The sequence below is a fragment of the Nicotiana attenuata genome, chromosome 4 (assembly GCF_001879085.1).
Source record: "Nicotiana attenuata strain UT chromosome 4, NIATTr2, whole genome shotgun sequence".
NCBI classification, from domain to species: Eukaryota; Viridiplantae; Streptophyta; class Magnoliopsida; order Solanales; family Solanaceae; genus Nicotiana; species Nicotiana attenuata.
In genome coordinates this window covers 4,865,146-4,883,502 of record NC_031992.1, presented here as the reverse complement: position 1 = coordinate 4,883,502, position 18,357 = coordinate 4,865,146, and the positions used below count along the sequence as shown (strand labels likewise).

Here is an 18,357-nt window from a genome sequence, read left to right as displayed (position 1 = left end):
AATCCCCTTAGGATTTGGTACTGTTGTAAAAATTTGTGATATGTGAGTGCCGTGTATGCGAGGTGACGAGTGAGTATACAGGCTAATTGTTGAAAATCTAGTTTTTTTTGAATAGTAACCTATTATATCTTAAATGAGTTATCCCGGCATATGTGGTTATCATGTTTAGCCTAATATCGCATGTCTATATGTCTTAAATGCTTATTTGAATCTGTGCAGCATGCTTAGTTGAATTTCCTATTTTCCCTTGATTTTGTATTTTGTCTTTAACTATAGTATTCTTGCTGTGAATTTGTTATTCCATCGGTTGCAAGCTGTGTGTTTACTTTTGGGACTACGAGGTGGTACCTCGGGAGCTCTCCTGTTGCATATTTACTTTTGGGACTACGAGGTTGTACCTCGGGAGCTCCCCTATTGAGTATTTACTCTTGGGACTACGAGGCGGTACCTCGGGAGTGCCCCTGTTGTTATCTCTTTGTGTTGTGTTATTACCTCTTTGTAACTTCGCATTGTTAAATTCTCTGTTTTTTTATTATATTGCTATATCTTCTGCCCTAAATTATTACATTCCAGTAGGGCCCTAACCTGACCTCATCACTACTCTACCGAGGTTAGGCTTGGCACTTACTGGGTACCGTTATGGTGTACTCAGGCTACTCTTCTGCACATGTTTTGTGTGCATACCCAGGTACCTCCTACTAGCCATGCTATTAGTAGAGAGTATGTGCTACTGCTACGGAGACTTCAAGGTATATCTGCCAGCGTCCGCAGACCTCAGAGTTCCCTCTATCCTTTAATGTTTTTCTTCTTTATTTTTCCTAGATGCTGATGTATAGAGACAACTACAACAATTCGTTAGAGCTTGTGACTTGTGACTACCGATTTTGGGAGTTGTCTATACTCGAGTTGTTGGGTGACTTGTATATGCTGAGCGGCAGTTTTCCAGCTTTATATATATATATATATATATATATATATATATATATATATATATATATATATATATATATATATATATATATATATATACACTTGTGGTTGTTAAGGTTTAGCCGTTATTTCTGTTATTATTTTAGTTATTCCGCAAATGTTAGGCTTACCTAGTCTTAGAGACTAGTTTCCATCACGACATCTTACGGAGGGAGATTTGGGTCGTGACAGGTATGCACTATACTAGATATTGCTCATGTAGTTGGTGTTGTTAGCAGGTTTTCCTTGAAAATCCTGGAAAAGAAGACCGGGAAGTAGTCAAGTGGGTACTCAAGTATCTGAGAGATACTACTGAAGATTGCTTCTATTTTGGAGGATCTGATCCAACCTCGAAGGGCTATACGGATGCTGATATGGCAAGTGAGATTGATAAAAAAAATCCATTACTGGACACTTGTTCACATTTTCAAGGGGAGCTATATCATGGCAGTCGAAGTTGTAGAAATATGTTGCATTCTCTACAACTGAAGAAGAGTATATTGCCGCTACTGAAGCTGGCAAGGAGATGGTATGGCTAAAACTATTTCTTCAAGAACTTGGGTTGCATAAAAAATGGTATTTCGTCTATTGTGACAGTCAAAGTATAATAGACCTGAGCAAATATACCATGTATCATGCAAGAACGAAACATATTGAAAGAAACATAACCCTTTCTTGATTTCTCTTTCAAAGTAAAGACAATTCAACTTGAAGCTCTTAAAATCCTCAACTTAGTTCCATTTGATAAAATCAACAAGTATAATCAAATAACGCTATCCAAAAGCATGGTGTAAACCTAAAACTACCAGGACATAAACAAGAATAGTAGCTATATACGGACTCTCGTCACTTCGTTCGTACGTAGCCCCCACAATTAACCACACATATTAATTAAGTTCACCTATGGATTAAATTCCTTCTTACAAGGTTAGAAAAAAAGACGTACCTCATCTCAAATCCTACTTCCCACTTCAAGAATGCGCTCAAACCTCCAAATTGATACCAAACGACTCGAAACTAGTCAAACATTACATAAACTAATCAATCTATGCTCAAAAGTTCATATCCTCACTAATAAAGTGATTACCCAACCCAAAATACAAGGTTCCTAAAATTCACCCCTAAGCCCACATGCTCGAATTCCGGAAATTTTCGAAGAAAATTGTTACCCATAACCTTAGGAACATAATACATGATTTTCAATAAGTTTCATAATCAATTTCATGGTCAAATCTCATTTATATCAAAAACCTAGGTTTTCCTCTAAACCCTTGATTTTTACTAATTTTTACATGTTAATCTACCCATAATCTATGTATCTAACTCACATTTGGTAGAAATTACTTACCTCCAAAAGCTAGGTGAAAACCCCTCTCAAGAAGCTCCAAAACTCACCCAAGGAGTGAGTGAAATGTGTAAAAATTGGTTTAAGTCCCGTATTAAATGAACCTCACTGCCTCCAGCTTTTCCACACCTGCGGTCAAAGCGCTGCATCTGCGCCCTCGCTTCTGCGGACAAGAGTCCGCTTCTGCGAAAATGGCCTGGGCCGATTGGCGTCGCACCTGCGGACGGGTACCCGCTTCAATGGAGGATGGGCCGCATCTGCGGAACTCGGGCAGCCCTTCCTAGTCCGCTTCTGCGAGGCTTGGCTCGCACCTGCGAGCTCGCACCTGCAGTTGGCCAAGCGCAGGTGCAGTTATGACAGATCTGGGAGCTTCAGTTCTTGCTACAAGTTTCCAACTTGGTCCGAGCCTCGTCTGATTGACACTAGGGTCCTCCGGGGACCCGCCGGAACATACCAACAAGTTTGGAATCATAAAACGGACTTGCTCAAGCTCTCGGAACACCCGAAACAACATTAAAACTAAGAATTGCACCTCAAAACCAATTGAATAAAACTCAAGAACTTCAAGTTCTTCAATTTACTTCCAATGTGCCGAACCGTACTTAAACTACTTGGAATGACGCCAAATTTTTCGTGCAAGTCTTAAATGACATTACGGAGCTATTTCCAGTCTTGGATTTCTGTTTGGACCTCGATATCACCAAAACCCGCTCCAAACCAAATTTAAAGAACTTCTAAAACCTTCAAGAACCAACTTTCACTATTAGGCGCCAAAATCCTCCCGGGTTATCCAAAACTCGATCCGAGCATACGCCCAAGTCCGAAATCATCATACGAACCTATTGGAACCGTCAAATCCTGATTTCAAAGTCGTTTACTCAAAATGTCGACCAAAGTCAAACTTAGCCTTTTAAGCCAACTTTAAGGAACCAAGTGGTCCAATTTCAACCCGAACTGTTCCAAATCCCGAACTAACTATCCCCGCTAGTCGTAAATTAGTAAAAGCAAGTAAGGGAAGTATTATTTAGGGGAACGGGGTTCTAGAAAGCAAAACGACCGTTCGGGTCGTTACATTCTCCAACTCTTAAATAAAGGTTCGTCCTCAAACGGGTTTATATTCATACTTGAAATGCTGAATAAGTGTGGATATCTGCTCCGCATATACTCCTCGGACTCCCAGGTCGCCTCCTCGACTGGTTGGACCCTCCACTTGACCTTCACCGCGGAGATCCTCTTGGATCTCAAATGACGATCCTATCTATCAACAATGGCAACTGGCTCCTCCTCATAACCCAAACTCTCATCTAGCTGAATAGTGCCGAAGTCCAACACATGTGACAAGTCGGCGTGATACTTCCAGAGCATAGACACATAAAAAACCAGATGAACCCCTGATAGGTTGGGAGGTAAAACAAGTTCATAAGCAACCTCTCCAACCCGCCTCAACACCTCAAATGGGCCTATGAACCTGGGGCTTAGCTTGCCCTTCTTCCCGAATCTCATAATACCCTTCATCGGCGAGACCTTCAAGAGAACCTTCTCGCCTACCATAAATGATACATCATACGCCTTCTGATCCGCGTAACTCTTCTGTCTGGACTGTGCTGTGCGAAGTCACTCTTGAATTAACTTCACATTTTCCAAGGCATCCTTCACCAAATGAGTAACCATATAACTTCATCTCTCCGGGCTCAAACCACCCGATGGGAGAACGACATCGCCGACCATACAAAGGCTAAAATGGAGCGATCTTAATGCTGGATTGATAACTCTTGTTGTAAGCAAACTCAGCCAAAGGCAAGAACTGATCCTACTATCCTCCAAAGTCAATCACACATGCTCTGAGCATGTCCTCTAAGATCTGAACTGTCTGCTCTGACTTCCCGTTGGACTATGGATGAAATGTTGTGCTGAGCTCCACACGGGTCCCCAACTCACTCTGTACGGCTCTCCAGAAATGCGAAGTGAAGTAAGGGCCTCTATCTGATATGATGGAAACAGGCATACCGTGCAACCGAACTATCTCCCAAATATAAATCTGGGCCAACCTCTCCGAAGTATAAGTAGTTGCAACTGGAATGAATTGTGCTGACTTGGTTAACCTATCGACAATGACCCAAACTGCATCAAACATCCGCAAGGTCCGCGGCAACCCGACTACGAAGTCCATAGTAATGCGCTCCCATTTCTACTCTGGTATAGTCATCTGCTGGAGTAGGCCACCCGACCTCTGGTGCTCATACTTAACCTGCTGTTAATTTAGGCACCTAGCTACATACTAAACTATGTCTTTCTTCATCCGCCGCCACTAATAATGCTGCCTTAGGTCACGATACATCTTCGTATCACCTAGGTAAATGGAATACCGAGAACTGTGTGCCTCCTCTAGAATCTTTCCTCTTGAGCCATCGACATTAGGAATACATAGACAACCCAGGAGTCGTAGAACACCATCCTCGCCAGTAGAAACCTCCTTGGAACCATCCTGTAGTACCATCTCTCCAAGGACTGCCAAGTGCGGATCATCAAACTGTCGAGCCTTGATCTGCTCTATCAGTGAAGACTGGGCAACAACTCATGCAAGAACTCGGCTGGGCTCTGAAATGTCCAACCTCACAAGTCTGTTAGCCAAGGACTGAATGTCCAAAGCTAACGGCCTCTCCTCTGCTGAAATGAACGCCAAGCTACCCATACTCTCTGCCTTCTTGCTTAAGGCATCCGCGACCATAATTGCCTTGCCCGGATGATAAAGAATGGTGATGTCATAATCCTTCAGTAACTCAAGTCATCTACGCTGCCTCAAATTGAGATCCCTTTGCTTGAACAAATGCTATAAGCTGCGATGATCAGTATAAACCTCACATGACACCCCATACAGATAATGCCTCCATATCTTAAGAGCATGAACAATCGCGGCTAACTCTAGGTCGTGCACAAGGTAATTCTTCTCATGAATCTTCAGTTGACGCGAATCATATGCAATAACTTGACTCTCCTGCATCAATACACAACCCAAGCCAATGCGTGAAGTATCGCAATACACCGTATACATCCCCGAACCGGAAGGCAACACTAGAATTGGTGCAGTAGTCAAAGCTGTCTTGAGCTTCTGAAAGCTTGCCTCACAATCATCGGACAAACGGGATGGAGCACCCTTCTGGGTCAATCTAGTCAAAGGTGCTGCAATGGATAAAAAGCCCTGCATAAACCGGCGATAATAACCTGCTAACCCTAGGAAACTTCTGATCTCAGTCACCGAAGTGGGAGGAGGCCAACTCTGAACTGCCTTAATCTTCTTTGGATCCACCTTAATACCCTCGCCTGATACAACATGCCCCAAGAATGCTACAGACTCTAGCTAGAACTCACACTTGGAGAACTTAGCATACAACTTCTGTTCTTGCAATGTCTGAAGCACTACTCTCAAATGCTGCTCGTGCTCCCACAGGCTACGTGAGTAGATCAAAATGTCATCAATGAAGATAATGACAAGTGAATCAATATAAGGCCTGAACACCCTATTCATCAAGTTCACAAACGCCGACGGGGCATTAGTCAAGCCGAAGGACATCACCAAAAACTCATAATGGCCATATCTAGTACGGAAAGCAGTCTTTGGAACATCCGAGTCCGGAATCTTCAACTGATGATACCCCGATCTCAAGTCAATCTTAGAGAACACCCTAGCACCCTGCAACTGGTCAAACAAATCATCAATATGCGGCAACGGGTACTTGTTCTTGATGGTAACTTTGTTCAACTGGCGGTAATCAATGCACATCCGTATAGTTCCATCTTTCTTCTTCACAAATAAAACTGCTGCACCCCAAGGTGACACACTTGGTCTGACTAAACCCTTTGCTAACAACTCCTCCAGCTGTTCCTTCAACTCCTTCAACTATTTCGGAGCCATACGGTACGGTGGGATAGATATAGGCTGGGTACCTGGAGCCAAATCAATGCGGAAATCAATATCGCGATCTAGTAGCATGCCTTGAAGGTCAAAAGGAACTACATCGGCAAACTCTCGGACTACTGGCACAGAATCAATCGTCGAAAACTCTGCAGTGGTATCCCGAACATAGGCTAGATAAGCCAAACAACCCTTCTCAACCATATATCGAGCCTTCAGAAAGGAGATAACCCGACTAGCTGTATTAACAGAGGAACCCTTCCACTCTAATCTCGGCAACTCTGGCATCGCTAAAGAAACAGTCTTGGCATGACAATCAAGGATGGTATGATATAGGGATAACCAGTACATGCCCAGGATGTCCTCAAAATGGGTCATATCAAGTAACAGAAGGTCCGCTCTAGTCTTGTAACCACAGAATGTGACCACGCAGGAACCGATAGATCCTATCCACAACCACAAAATCGCCCACAGGAGTGGACACATAAACAGGAGTACCCAAGGACTCACGAGGAATATCTAGGAAGTTAGCAAACAGAGATGATACATATAAATAGGTAGACCCTGGATCAAATAATACAGAAGCATCCCTACCGCAGATAGAAATGGAACCTGTGATCACGGCATATGAGGCCACTACATCTGATCTGTCCGGAAAAGCATAGAATCTCGCTGGAGCGCCGGCTGGCTGGCCTCCACCTAGCTGAACAATAGTTGGCTGACCTCCCCCCACCTGACCTCCACCTCTAGGACGGCCCTTACCTGCCTGTCCCGCACCTATGGGCGGTCGGACGGCTGGTGCTAAAATCATGGGCTGATGACCCTGCTGTACTGCCTTGCCCCAAAGTCTGGGACAAAATCTCTTCATGTGACCGGGATATCCACCCTCGTAACAACCTCTCGGTACCATAGACTGCTGTCCTAAAGTCTGACCATGATGGCCTGAATACCCACTAGAAGAACCTTGGATGGCTGGTGGGCGGTATGAGCTCTCTGGCATGGCACTAAAATAGGCACTGGAAGAACCCTGATGAGCTGGTGGGCGGTAAGAACTCTATGGCATGGCACTAAAATAGGGTCGCACTGGAGTACCCCGAGGAGGTGGTGGTGATGGATATGTGGGCCTGCTAGGCTGACCCCTCCCAAACTGACCTCTTCCCCTAGCCGGGGCCCCTTTAAACTCTCCAACGAAATAGGTCCTATTGTCCTCTTGCATCTACTCTCTACCCCTCTGGCGGTAGCCCTGAATCCTCCGAGAAATCTCCACTACTAACTGATAATCAGTACCCATCTCAACCTCTCGGGCCATACTAGCCAGAATACCGGGGTGTAACCCCGCAACAAATCTCGGCACTCTCTCTGTGTCTGTAGGAAGTATCATGAGTGCATGGCGAGACAACTCAGAGAACCTCGCTTTATAATCGGTCATTGACATCTGACCCTGCTCGAGCTGCTTGAACTGACCTCGCAACTCTTCCTTCTGAGAGGGTGGAAGATACCTGTCCAAGAGAAGCTGTGTAAACTGGTCCAAGTCATGGGAGGAGAACCCGTTGGTCTGCCAAGAAGATAAGAGTGCCACCATCTACAGGCCCTGCCCTCCAGTTGAAAAGTAGTGAAATCCACCATGTGGGACTCCAATATCCTTATGTTGTGCAGTCTGTCCCTGCACCGATCAATAAAGTCCTCGGGGCCCTTATGTCGCTCACCCCCAAAGATAGGAGGGTGTAGCCTAGTCCATCTGTCCAATAATTTCTTCGGATCACCGTCCGTAGCTGGTCTAGGCTCAGGTGCAGCTGTGGCAACTAGCTAGGCCCCACTCACGGGTAGTGCACCCGAGGTCTGATATACGGCAGCCGCGTGCCCAGGAGCTTGAGTAGTAGGGGTCTGTGCTCCCCCTCCTGCCTAAGATGTCGCTGGGTCTGCTGGAAATAAACCAGCCCGAGTCATAGTGTCCATGAACCGCAGCATACGACCCATGATCTCTTGAAAACCCGGTGCTGACATGAAATCTACCGGGGCTGGCTCTACCGCAGGCACCTCGCCCTGCTCCTCAATGATAGGATCCTCTATTGGATCTGCTGGTGGTGCTACTGGGGCAGCTCTACAACACCCTCGTCCCCTACCTCGAGCCGGTGCCCTCCCCCGGCCTCTGCCTCAGCCTCTAGCAACGGGGGGAGCAGCTCCTCCCGGGTCTGGAAAGTCTGCTGTATGTGTCCTTACCATCTGTGAGAGAATGAGAGAAAGGAATTTACCATACCATCAACTGCACGATATGAGATGAATAAAGAGTAGTTTCCTAACACCCTATAGCCTCTCGATGATAAGTACGGACGTCTCCGCACCGATCCACAAGACTCTACTCGGCATGCCCGTAACTTGTGAGACCAACGTGAACTTAGTGCTCTGATACCATGTTTTCACGGCCCAATTCCATTATAGGCCGTGATGGCGCCCAATACCGTTGTTAGGCAAGCCAACAATGATCAAACTGGAGATTTCCCGTATTAAATAAATTACTAAGTGGATACAATTTTACATTTGTTAAAAAGATTTAGAAATTACCAATGACAAAATTAAATGGAAGCAACAAGTACAAGCCGTAGTCATGTAAACAATACCAAAATCATAAGTCTACTAGCGTGTGTGCCAAGACCTAGTGTCACAAGTATGAGGCCAATCTAGTAGAATATACAAAAGAATATTAGTCAACTGTCTGAAAAGAAATAGACAGAAAAATAAAACATAAAGAAGACTCCAGCTGCTGCAGAACGGCTCAGGAGGCAGCTCACCGTGAAGTCTCCAAATGGGTATCAGAGTTGCGTGCCGGACTGGTGACCAGATGCAACTCCCTCAAATCCTGTACAATTAAGTACATAAGTGTAGCGTGAGTACATAAAAATATGTACCCAGTAAGTATCTAGTCTAACCTCGAAGAAGTAGTGACGAGGGGTCGACTCCGACACTTACTAGGGCCAACAATATGATAATATGAAATCCTAATTAAGCATGGTATATAATAATAAAGCTTAGAACAAGAAATAACTGAACAATTCTTCACCACATTTAGGAACCCAAGTCTTTCCTTCATTTAAAGCATATAACCACACAAACAATGAATTTATACCAAATATAAAAGGGATTTCCAGTTCTATTAACACACGAATTCCACCGAGGATGTTCGGCCCGATCTAACATAAATATAAATTGTGCACTGCCAAGGGTCGAAAGGCACGAACTATAGATGCATCTATTAAACTTGCCGAGGCGAATGGCCCTCTCCCATGAGAGTAGAAAAAAGAATTACCCACTCGTGGAATATACTTACAAAGCGGTCAAATACAAATTTATCAAAAGAAACATAACCCTTTCTTGATTTCTCTTTCAAAGTAAAGACAATTCAACTTGAAGCTCTTAAAATCCTCAACTTAGTTCCATTTGATAAAATCAACAAATATAATCAAATAACGCTATCCAAAAGCATGGTGTAAACCTAAAACTACCAGGACATAAACAAGAATAGTAGCTATATACGGACTCTCGTCACTTCGTTCGTACGTAGCCCCCACAATTAACCACACATATTCACCTATGGGTTAAATTTCCTCTTACAAGGTTAGAAAAAAGACTTACCTCGTCTCAAATCCTACTTCCCACTTTAAGAATGCGCTCAAACCTCCAAATTGATACCAAACGACTTGAAACTAGTCAAACATTACATAAACTAATCAATCTATGATCAAAAGTTCATATCGTTACTATTAAAGTGATTACCCAACCCAAAATGCAAGGTTCCTAAAATTCACCCCGGGGCCCACGTGCTCGGATTCCAGAAATTTTCGAAGAAAGTTGTTACCCATAACCTTAGGAACATAATACATGATTTTCACTAAGTTTCATAATCTATTTTGTGGTCAAATCTCATTTATATCAAAAACCTAGGTTTTCCTCTAAACCCTTGATTTTCACTAATTTTTACATGTTAATCTACCCATAATCTATGTATTTAACTCACATTTGGTAGAAATTACTTACCTCCAAAAGCTAGGTGAAAACCCCTCTCAAGAAGCTCCAAAAATCGCCCAAGGAGTGAGTGAAATTTGTAAAAATTTGTTTATGTCCCGTATTAAATGAACCTCACTTCCTCCAGCTGTTCCGCACCTACGGTCAAAGGGCCGCATCTGCGCCCTCGCTTCTGCCGACAAGAGTCCGGTTATGCGGAAATGGCTTGGGCCGTCTGGCGTGGCACCTACAGATGGGTACCCGCTTCTGTGGTCCTGCTTCTGCGGAGGATGGGCCACATCTGCGAAACCTGGGCTGCCCTTCCTAGCCTGCTTCTGCGAGGCTTGGCTCGCACCTGCGGCTGGCAAGAGCAAGTGCGATTATGACAAATATGGGAACTTGAGCTCTTGGTCCAAGTTTCCAACTTGGTCCGAGCCTTGTCCGATTGACACTCGGATCCCCAGGGGCCGTACGAACATACCAACAAGTTTGAAATCATAAAATGGATTAGCTCGAGCTCTTGGAACGCCAGAACCAACATTAAATCTAAGAATCGCACTGCAAAACCAATTGAATCAAACTGAAGAACTTCAATTTCTTCAATTTATGTCCAATGCGGCAAAACGTACTTAAACTACTCGGAACGATGCCAAATTTTGCGTGCAAGTCTTAAATGACATTACAGAACTATTCCCGGTCTCGAATTTCCATTTGGACCTCGATATCACAAAAACCCGCTCCAAACCAATTTAAAGAACTTCTAAAATCTTCAAGAACCAACTTTCACTATTAGGCGCCAAAATGCTCCCGGGTCATCCAAAACCCGATCCGAGCATACGCCCAAGTCAAAAATCAACATACGAACCTATTGAAACTTTCAAATACCGATTCTGAGATCGTTTACTCAAAATGCTGACCGAATTCAAACTTGGCCTTTTAAGCCAACCATAAGGACCCAGGTGTTCCAATTTCAACCCGTACTCTTCCAAATCCCAAACTAACTATCCCCGCTAGTCATAAATCAGTAAAGCAAGTACGAGAAGACTTATTTAGGGGAACGGGGATCTAGAAAGCAAAACGACCGGTTGGATCATTACAAATAGGAAGTTAATAAGATGAGAGATAACTAAATTTAAGAGCAAATGAGATAAGTAAAATAACCCAAAAATCATCATGTGTCTACTAGCATAATTACCAAGACCTGGTATCACAAGTGTATGAGCTACTAGTGGAATATATAAAAGAATACTACACTACTGTCTGAAGTGAGATTGATAGAAAATAAAAGCAAAAGAAAGACTTCGGCTGCTGCAGAACAGGCTCAGAAGACAGCTCACCGCAAAGTCTCGTGAAATCAAGGATGCGCGCCGGACTGATATCCAGATGCACGTACCTCAGATCCTGCACATTTAGTGTAGAAGTGTAGCGTGAGTACATAAACAAAATCAACCTAGTAAGTATCCAGTCTAACCTTGAAGAAGTAGTAACAAGGGGTCGACTCCGACACTTACTATGGTCTAACAATAAAATAATAGAAATTCTAAATAAACATGGCCTATGTAAATGAAACTGTAAACTCAATAAAAAGAAACAAATAATGTAACGACACGACTGGTTGTTATTCTTTCTAGAACCCCATTCCCCTAAATAAGACTTTCGTACTTACTTTTACTAATTTATGACTTGCGGGGATGGTTGGTTCGGATTTGGAAGAGTTTGGGTTGAAATCGCAACACTTGGCTCCTTAAGGTTGGCTTAAAAGGCCAAGTTTGACTTCGGTCAACATTTTGAGTACATGACCTCGGAATCAGGATTTGAAGGTTCCAACAGGTTCGTATGATGATTTTGGACTTGGGCGAATGTCCGGATCGGGTTTTGGATGACCCGGGATCATTTTGGCGCATAATAGTGAAAGTTGATTCCTTAAGGATTTTGAAGTTCTTTAAATTTGGTTTGGAGCGGGTTTTTGTGATTTCGGGGTCCGAACGGAATTTCGAGACCGAGAATAGTTCCATAATGTCATTTAAGACTTGCACGCAAAATTTGGTGTCGATCCGAGTAGTATAAGTGTGTTTCGTCACATTGGAAGTACATTGAAGAACTTGAAGTTCATAAGTTTGAATAAATTGGTTTTAGGGTGTGATTCCTAGTTTTAATGTCGTTTCTGGTGCTCCAAGGTTTCGAGCAAGTCCGTTTTATCATTCCAAACTTGTCAGTATGTTCGGGCGGGGCCCCGGGGGCCCCGAGCGTCAATCGGACGAGGCTCGAGCTTAGTTGAAACTGCAAGAAGGAGCTGAAGCTCCAGGCTTCTGTCATATACGCACCTGCGGTTGGCCAGCCGCAGGTGCGAGACCGCAGAAGTGGCTAAGCCATCGCAGATGCGGCCATGGGTGGCCAGCCCAGAAATCGAAGAAGCGGCCCCCTAACCGCAGAAGCGAAACCGCAGGAGCAGCCTAGCAGGCCCAACCCAGGACAGCAGAAGCGGCCCATTTTCCCGAGATGCGGTTGGCGCAGGTGCGGCCCAGGACCGCAGATGCGAAAACTGCTGAAGGCAGTGGCCTTCATTAAATAACGGGAGTTTGTCATTTTTGACATATTTTACTCCATTCTTGGGCGATTTGGGAGCTTCAAAAAGGAAGATTTCAACCTATCTTTGGGAGGTAACTTATTTATACTTAATGTGAGTTTAGTACATAGTTTATAGGTAGATTATAACATGTAAATTAGTGGAAATTATGGGTTTAGTGTAAAACCTAGGGTTTTGACAAAAATGAGATTTAGCCACAAAATTTGTTATGGAATGTAGTAGAAATCATATATTCTTGATCCTTAGGTTATGGGTAACAACTTTTTTCAAAAAATTTTAGAATCCGAACACGTGGTCCCGGGGGTGAATTTTAGGAAACCTTGCATTTAGGGTTGGGAAATTAGTTTAATAGTTAGAATATGAACTCTTGAGCATATATTGACTAGTTTCTTACCCCATTTGTATAGTTTTGGATCGTTCGGCTCTGATTTGAGGGTTTGAGCGCATTCTTGAAATGTGAAGTAAGCTTTGGGACGAGGTAAGTCTCCTTTCTAACCTTGTAAGAGGGAATAAACCCCATAGGTGAATTAAATAAGTGTATGTGACTATCTGTGGGGGCTACGTACGTACGTGGTGACGAGGGTCCGTACGTAGCTACTATTATGCTAATTGTCCGGGTCGTTTAGGACCCGTATCATGCTATACTTGCAAATGCTTGCGTCCTTTGCTTGCTAGTACGATCACTTAGGTCGTGCTAGAAATTGGTAAATAAATATAGACGGGTATACTCACTTACTTGAGCACTTGTATGAATTATTTGACTATAATGGGCAATGTGTGCTTACTTGATAATAAATTGCTATTTGTGTATCGGACCGATCGCCTCGGTAGTAAATAGATGCATCTATGGTCCGCACCATTCGACCATGTGGCACTGCACAGTTTATTATTATATCAGACCGGGCCGTACGACCTCGGCACAATGTGCGCATGTTATTTATGTGGAACTTTCCGTGAATTACACTGCTTAAATGCTTGAAATGTAACTTATTACATGATATGACTGGAAGTGATAGGTTGTCAAGAAAGAATATCTTATTTCTCCTCGTCTTTGGACTGTCATTACATTCATGCTATTCATGCTTAGTGTTAAATTTAAACTGTATTATTATTGACTCTAGTAGGTGTCAAGTCAACCCCTCGTCGCTACTTCTTCGAGGTTAGACTGGATGCTTGTTGGGTACATGTTCTTTATATACTCATACTACGCTTCCGTACTTAACTGTATAGGACCTGAGGCAGGTGCATCTAGCTACCCGTCCGGCGCGCGTTCCTGATACTTGATCGAGATCTCACGCTGAGCTGCCCCTTTTGAGCCGTTCAGCAGCATGCCGGAGTCTCTCCTTTTGTTATAACTGTCTATTCTATTTCAGGCAGTAGGATAGTTGTTTTTTTGTACATTCTACTAGTTGCCCTAGTACTTGTGACACTAGTTCCTGGCACACACAATTGTAGACTATTACTTTTGGGTTGTATTTCTATTATTATGAATTTGTTAATTATCGACTGTTTTAAATTTAAGATTAAGTTAATGATGGGATTGTTTGGTAAAATAAATGAGAACTCACTAGTTGATTAGGGTTGGCTTGCCTAACAACGGTGTTTGGCGCCATCACAACCTATAATGGAACTTGGGTCGTGACAACATGGTATCAGAGCACTAGGTTCATGTAGGTCTCACAAGTCATGGGCAAACCTAATGGAGTCTTGCGGATCGTTGCGGAGACGTCTGTACTTATCTTTGAGAGGCTATAGGGTGTCCGGAAACTACTCTTTTTTCATCTTCTATCGTGCAGTTGGTGGTATGCTAAATTTCCTTCTTCTATGCTCTCACAAATGGTGAGGACGCGCACAGCAGAAGTTCCAGATCCGGGAGGAGCTGCTCCCCCCATTGCTAGAGGCCGAGGTAGAGGCCGGGGGAGGGTATCACGACCCAAACCGATGGGCCGCGACATGCACCCGGTACCTTACTTAACTGAGTACCTACGTAACGTATCTTTCGTATTATACTACCATAGGTACATGATCCAGAGAGGCTATCATTAGATAAATAGAATAAAACATGGGAAAAATACTCGACATTGGACGACCCAACATGTAAGCCAAACTTATACGTATGACGTACGGGCCTATAAGGCCGGCACGATCTTTTATATACTCAAAACATAGGACGAAAAGGCCATACAAGTATATGTATACATGACATCTGTCTACAGGCCTCTAGGAATACATACAATCATAAAGGTCGGGACAGGGCCCCATCATACCAATCAATACATGTACTAATCATACTGACCAAATAGGCACTCCGGAGCAAATGTAGCGCACCAACACCTTTTGCTGAGCTGATAACTTACTTGGAGGACTCTCCACCTGTCTATCGGAACCTGCGAGCATGAAATGCAGCGTCCCCAGGCAATAGGGACGTCAGTACAAATAATGTACCGAGTATGTAAGGAATAAAAATTATTAAACAATAGACATGAGAGAAACATGGAGTAAAAGACTCAACATGTATATCTGAATAGCTGTGTGAATCATTTAATATTATAATGTCATGCATATGTGTATAAATGTCATACCGTGCGTGGGTATATGAGTTCATAACAACATCAAGCCTCGGAGGGCATCCCGTCATATCATCTCGGCCACTGTGGCATCATTAACGTATACCAGCTGATCAGGTGGTGGTGCGTATATAACGCTGTAACCTTTTTCCATATCCCATACACACACACACACACACATATATATATATATACACACATACGTATATAACGCCATCTGGTCATGGGTCAATGTACATTTATAAATGGATGCAATGCATGAGAAGTATGTCAATAAAATCTTTCGAAATGTCATAAGACCATTATGCCTTTGATTAATATCATGAATAAACTTTATCAACTTACGTATTTTTCTGAGACCCATAAACAGATGATAGAATAACAAGATACATGGGAATTCAAGAACATAGGCACTTCTAATACTTCTATGAATAGAGTCATTTATGGAAGTTGTACATTTTCTCATTTTGCTTGTATCGTATGGATCATGCCAAAAGGAAAAAAAGGGATTGCTGTAACATACCTAAGCCGATTCTCTTGACAATCCCTCTAACACTACTCAATTGCGACAACACGTAACGGCGGGCCGAAGTAGGAAAAAATCCGTATGATATTCTTGAGGAAGATTGCATCGTGCTTCCTTAGAATTGCATCTCACGCTGTTGTAGCATTATGAAATTTCGTATAAATTCATTTGGGAATTCATCCGTTACTTAGCACATACATCTCTTATAATGTGGTGTTATCCAACCTAATTCTTTGAAAATAACGCATGAATGTTACAGGATTTGATCAGACACCACACATGAATGATTGAATGTGAACTGGACTTTGGTAATCAAATTGGGATAAAGCTAGCTAGGATGCACTGTATTTCCAAGCACTATTCCAATTAATTCTGCAATCAAAAGAGACAGACAACTTGGAATTAATATCAAATTATCTTGACACTTTAAAGGAAGCAATCATGAGCTTATGCAATTCTCGTTGAGTACAATTACCAACTGATCCAAATACTTGAAGCTTTAACCAGATTTAGATTGGTATACTGTACGATATACCAAGATCAAAATAGAAATTTACACAAACCTGTTGAAATGGAAGGTTGTTGACGAGAATCCTTGTTTTGCCATTTAATAACAACAGTGGAAGGAGAAATTAACCCCTAGGAAAGGAAAAGCTACTCTTATCACAGTGGTTGTGGGCCCCACTTGTTAAGGATAATTTTGCCAAAAAATTCCTTAATGTGACACATATTATAAATGACTAATGAGTCATTTGGTTGCATGGCACATGCTGCCACGTTTCCACACTTAAACTTATCCAAATTTTATCCACCAATTCCCTTAATTACATGGTTAGTCTTCCATCAAAAATTCACAATTAACCAAATATCCACATAATTAAGAATTATCTCAAAGTACTTAAAATACTACTCACTTTTATCACACTTTATACATCTTACTATCATGGTCATGTGGCACCTTGTATGACACTTGTCCATAAATACCGGGTATTTTAGCTCGGGCCATATTTTATCCCAAAATGACAAACTTCGACGAAATTCATTTTCTTCGATTCGCTTACCCTCTCACCTTCACGAATTAACTTATCACTTGTTTGAAATAGCGTAATACTTATAATCCCAAAATAAATCTCATTCCCTAACTTACGTATTAACTTACGACGAAACTTCAACGTACGAAAATGCGCGATGTAACATCTCATTTCCGAACTTATATCAATTTAATTGTGGCGTACTTCCACGTATGAAAACATGGGGTGTAACATCATTCCCCCTTTGGAACATTCATCCTCGAATGTTGACTGATGTACTTATCATTCTCATAACCCATAGCTCTTGCGAATACTTTAATACTCTTCTTGCCATTTAGGCAACTGTTCTTTGAATAAATCCAAAGGCCAAGACATTCCCCCCTTTAGGCCTCTTTCTCACAGCACGGCTCGTGGTCGGAATCCTTCAAATCTCGTAACTATTGCTACCTTCTATCATGCTGCTCGTATGACTTTTTCCTTATATGTGCGCCTATGCGACTCTTCCCTTCAGCTTTTAGCTGATCTCTAGGCCTCACTTTGGGAATATATACAGAACTTGACAAGATGTCCCTTTGGACATCTATAGGTTTACTGAAGTTCTTTGCTTGATACTTTGTTGAACGTACGAATATTGCTATATCTTACTTTATAGACTCGGTTATCCATTCGTATGACTTTACTGCACCTAGGTAGGTCATAATATACCATAACTCTTACCTCGATTTATCGTTACTGAGGTCTGCTTACCAAACTCTAGGTTACGTTTGCTGCTTATCCCATATGTATAAATCTATGCCCTTTAATGCTTCCTCATTATTGTTCAACTTAAGAATGACGGCCTAATCTCATCTTTTATCTATCACAATCACACCCTCATTCTACTACTAGGGCAGCATTCCATCTCTTTTAAATGCTATTAGTCTTAGACTCTTTTGAGTTCGTTCAGGCTATGCCGAGCTTTCTATAACTTAGAGGAATCATTAGCTCTCTTGTTTTCATGGGCTTAATCCTGAGGACTTATCCATTTCTCGTCACCTTCTCACTTGACCTTTCTTGTCCTTATTCCTGTTTTCCTAAAACCTTGTCACATTACCATACTTTAGCTTGCGACCTATACGTATCTATTTATGCTATTCGCAACCTTCCTTCAACTTGCTTGCACCATAGATTTCCTTATGTTATTCTGGAACATCAAGAGAGACATCACATCGTCTCTAACTCTTCTTTACTTTCTTGGCCAGATCTTTCAATACCTAGAAACCATAGGCTGGAAGATATGCCACTGACGACGCCGTTATCATTCCTGGATACTGAATCCCAACGCTTCTAGCCCTCTATTTGAAGTATGGATTATTCACAATCTTCTACACCTGAGTATCTCGTATGTTTTTCACCTTTACCTTACTTGCCTTAAAATATT

At 42.5% G+C, this 18,357-nt stretch overlaps 1 long non-coding RNA gene across 1 annotated transcript; it reads right to left on the bottom strand.

Moving 5' to 3' along the window:
- On the bottom strand, nt 8,753-16,506 carry LOC109225113. The gene is made up of 5 exons (XR_002067851.1): nt 16,470-16,506; nt 15,904-16,363; nt 15,110-15,200; nt 11,564-11,627; nt 8,753-9,084 (listed from the first exon to the last, which is right to left on the bottom strand). It is a non-coding gene; the product is annotated as an uncharacterized LOC109225113 (long non-coding RNA).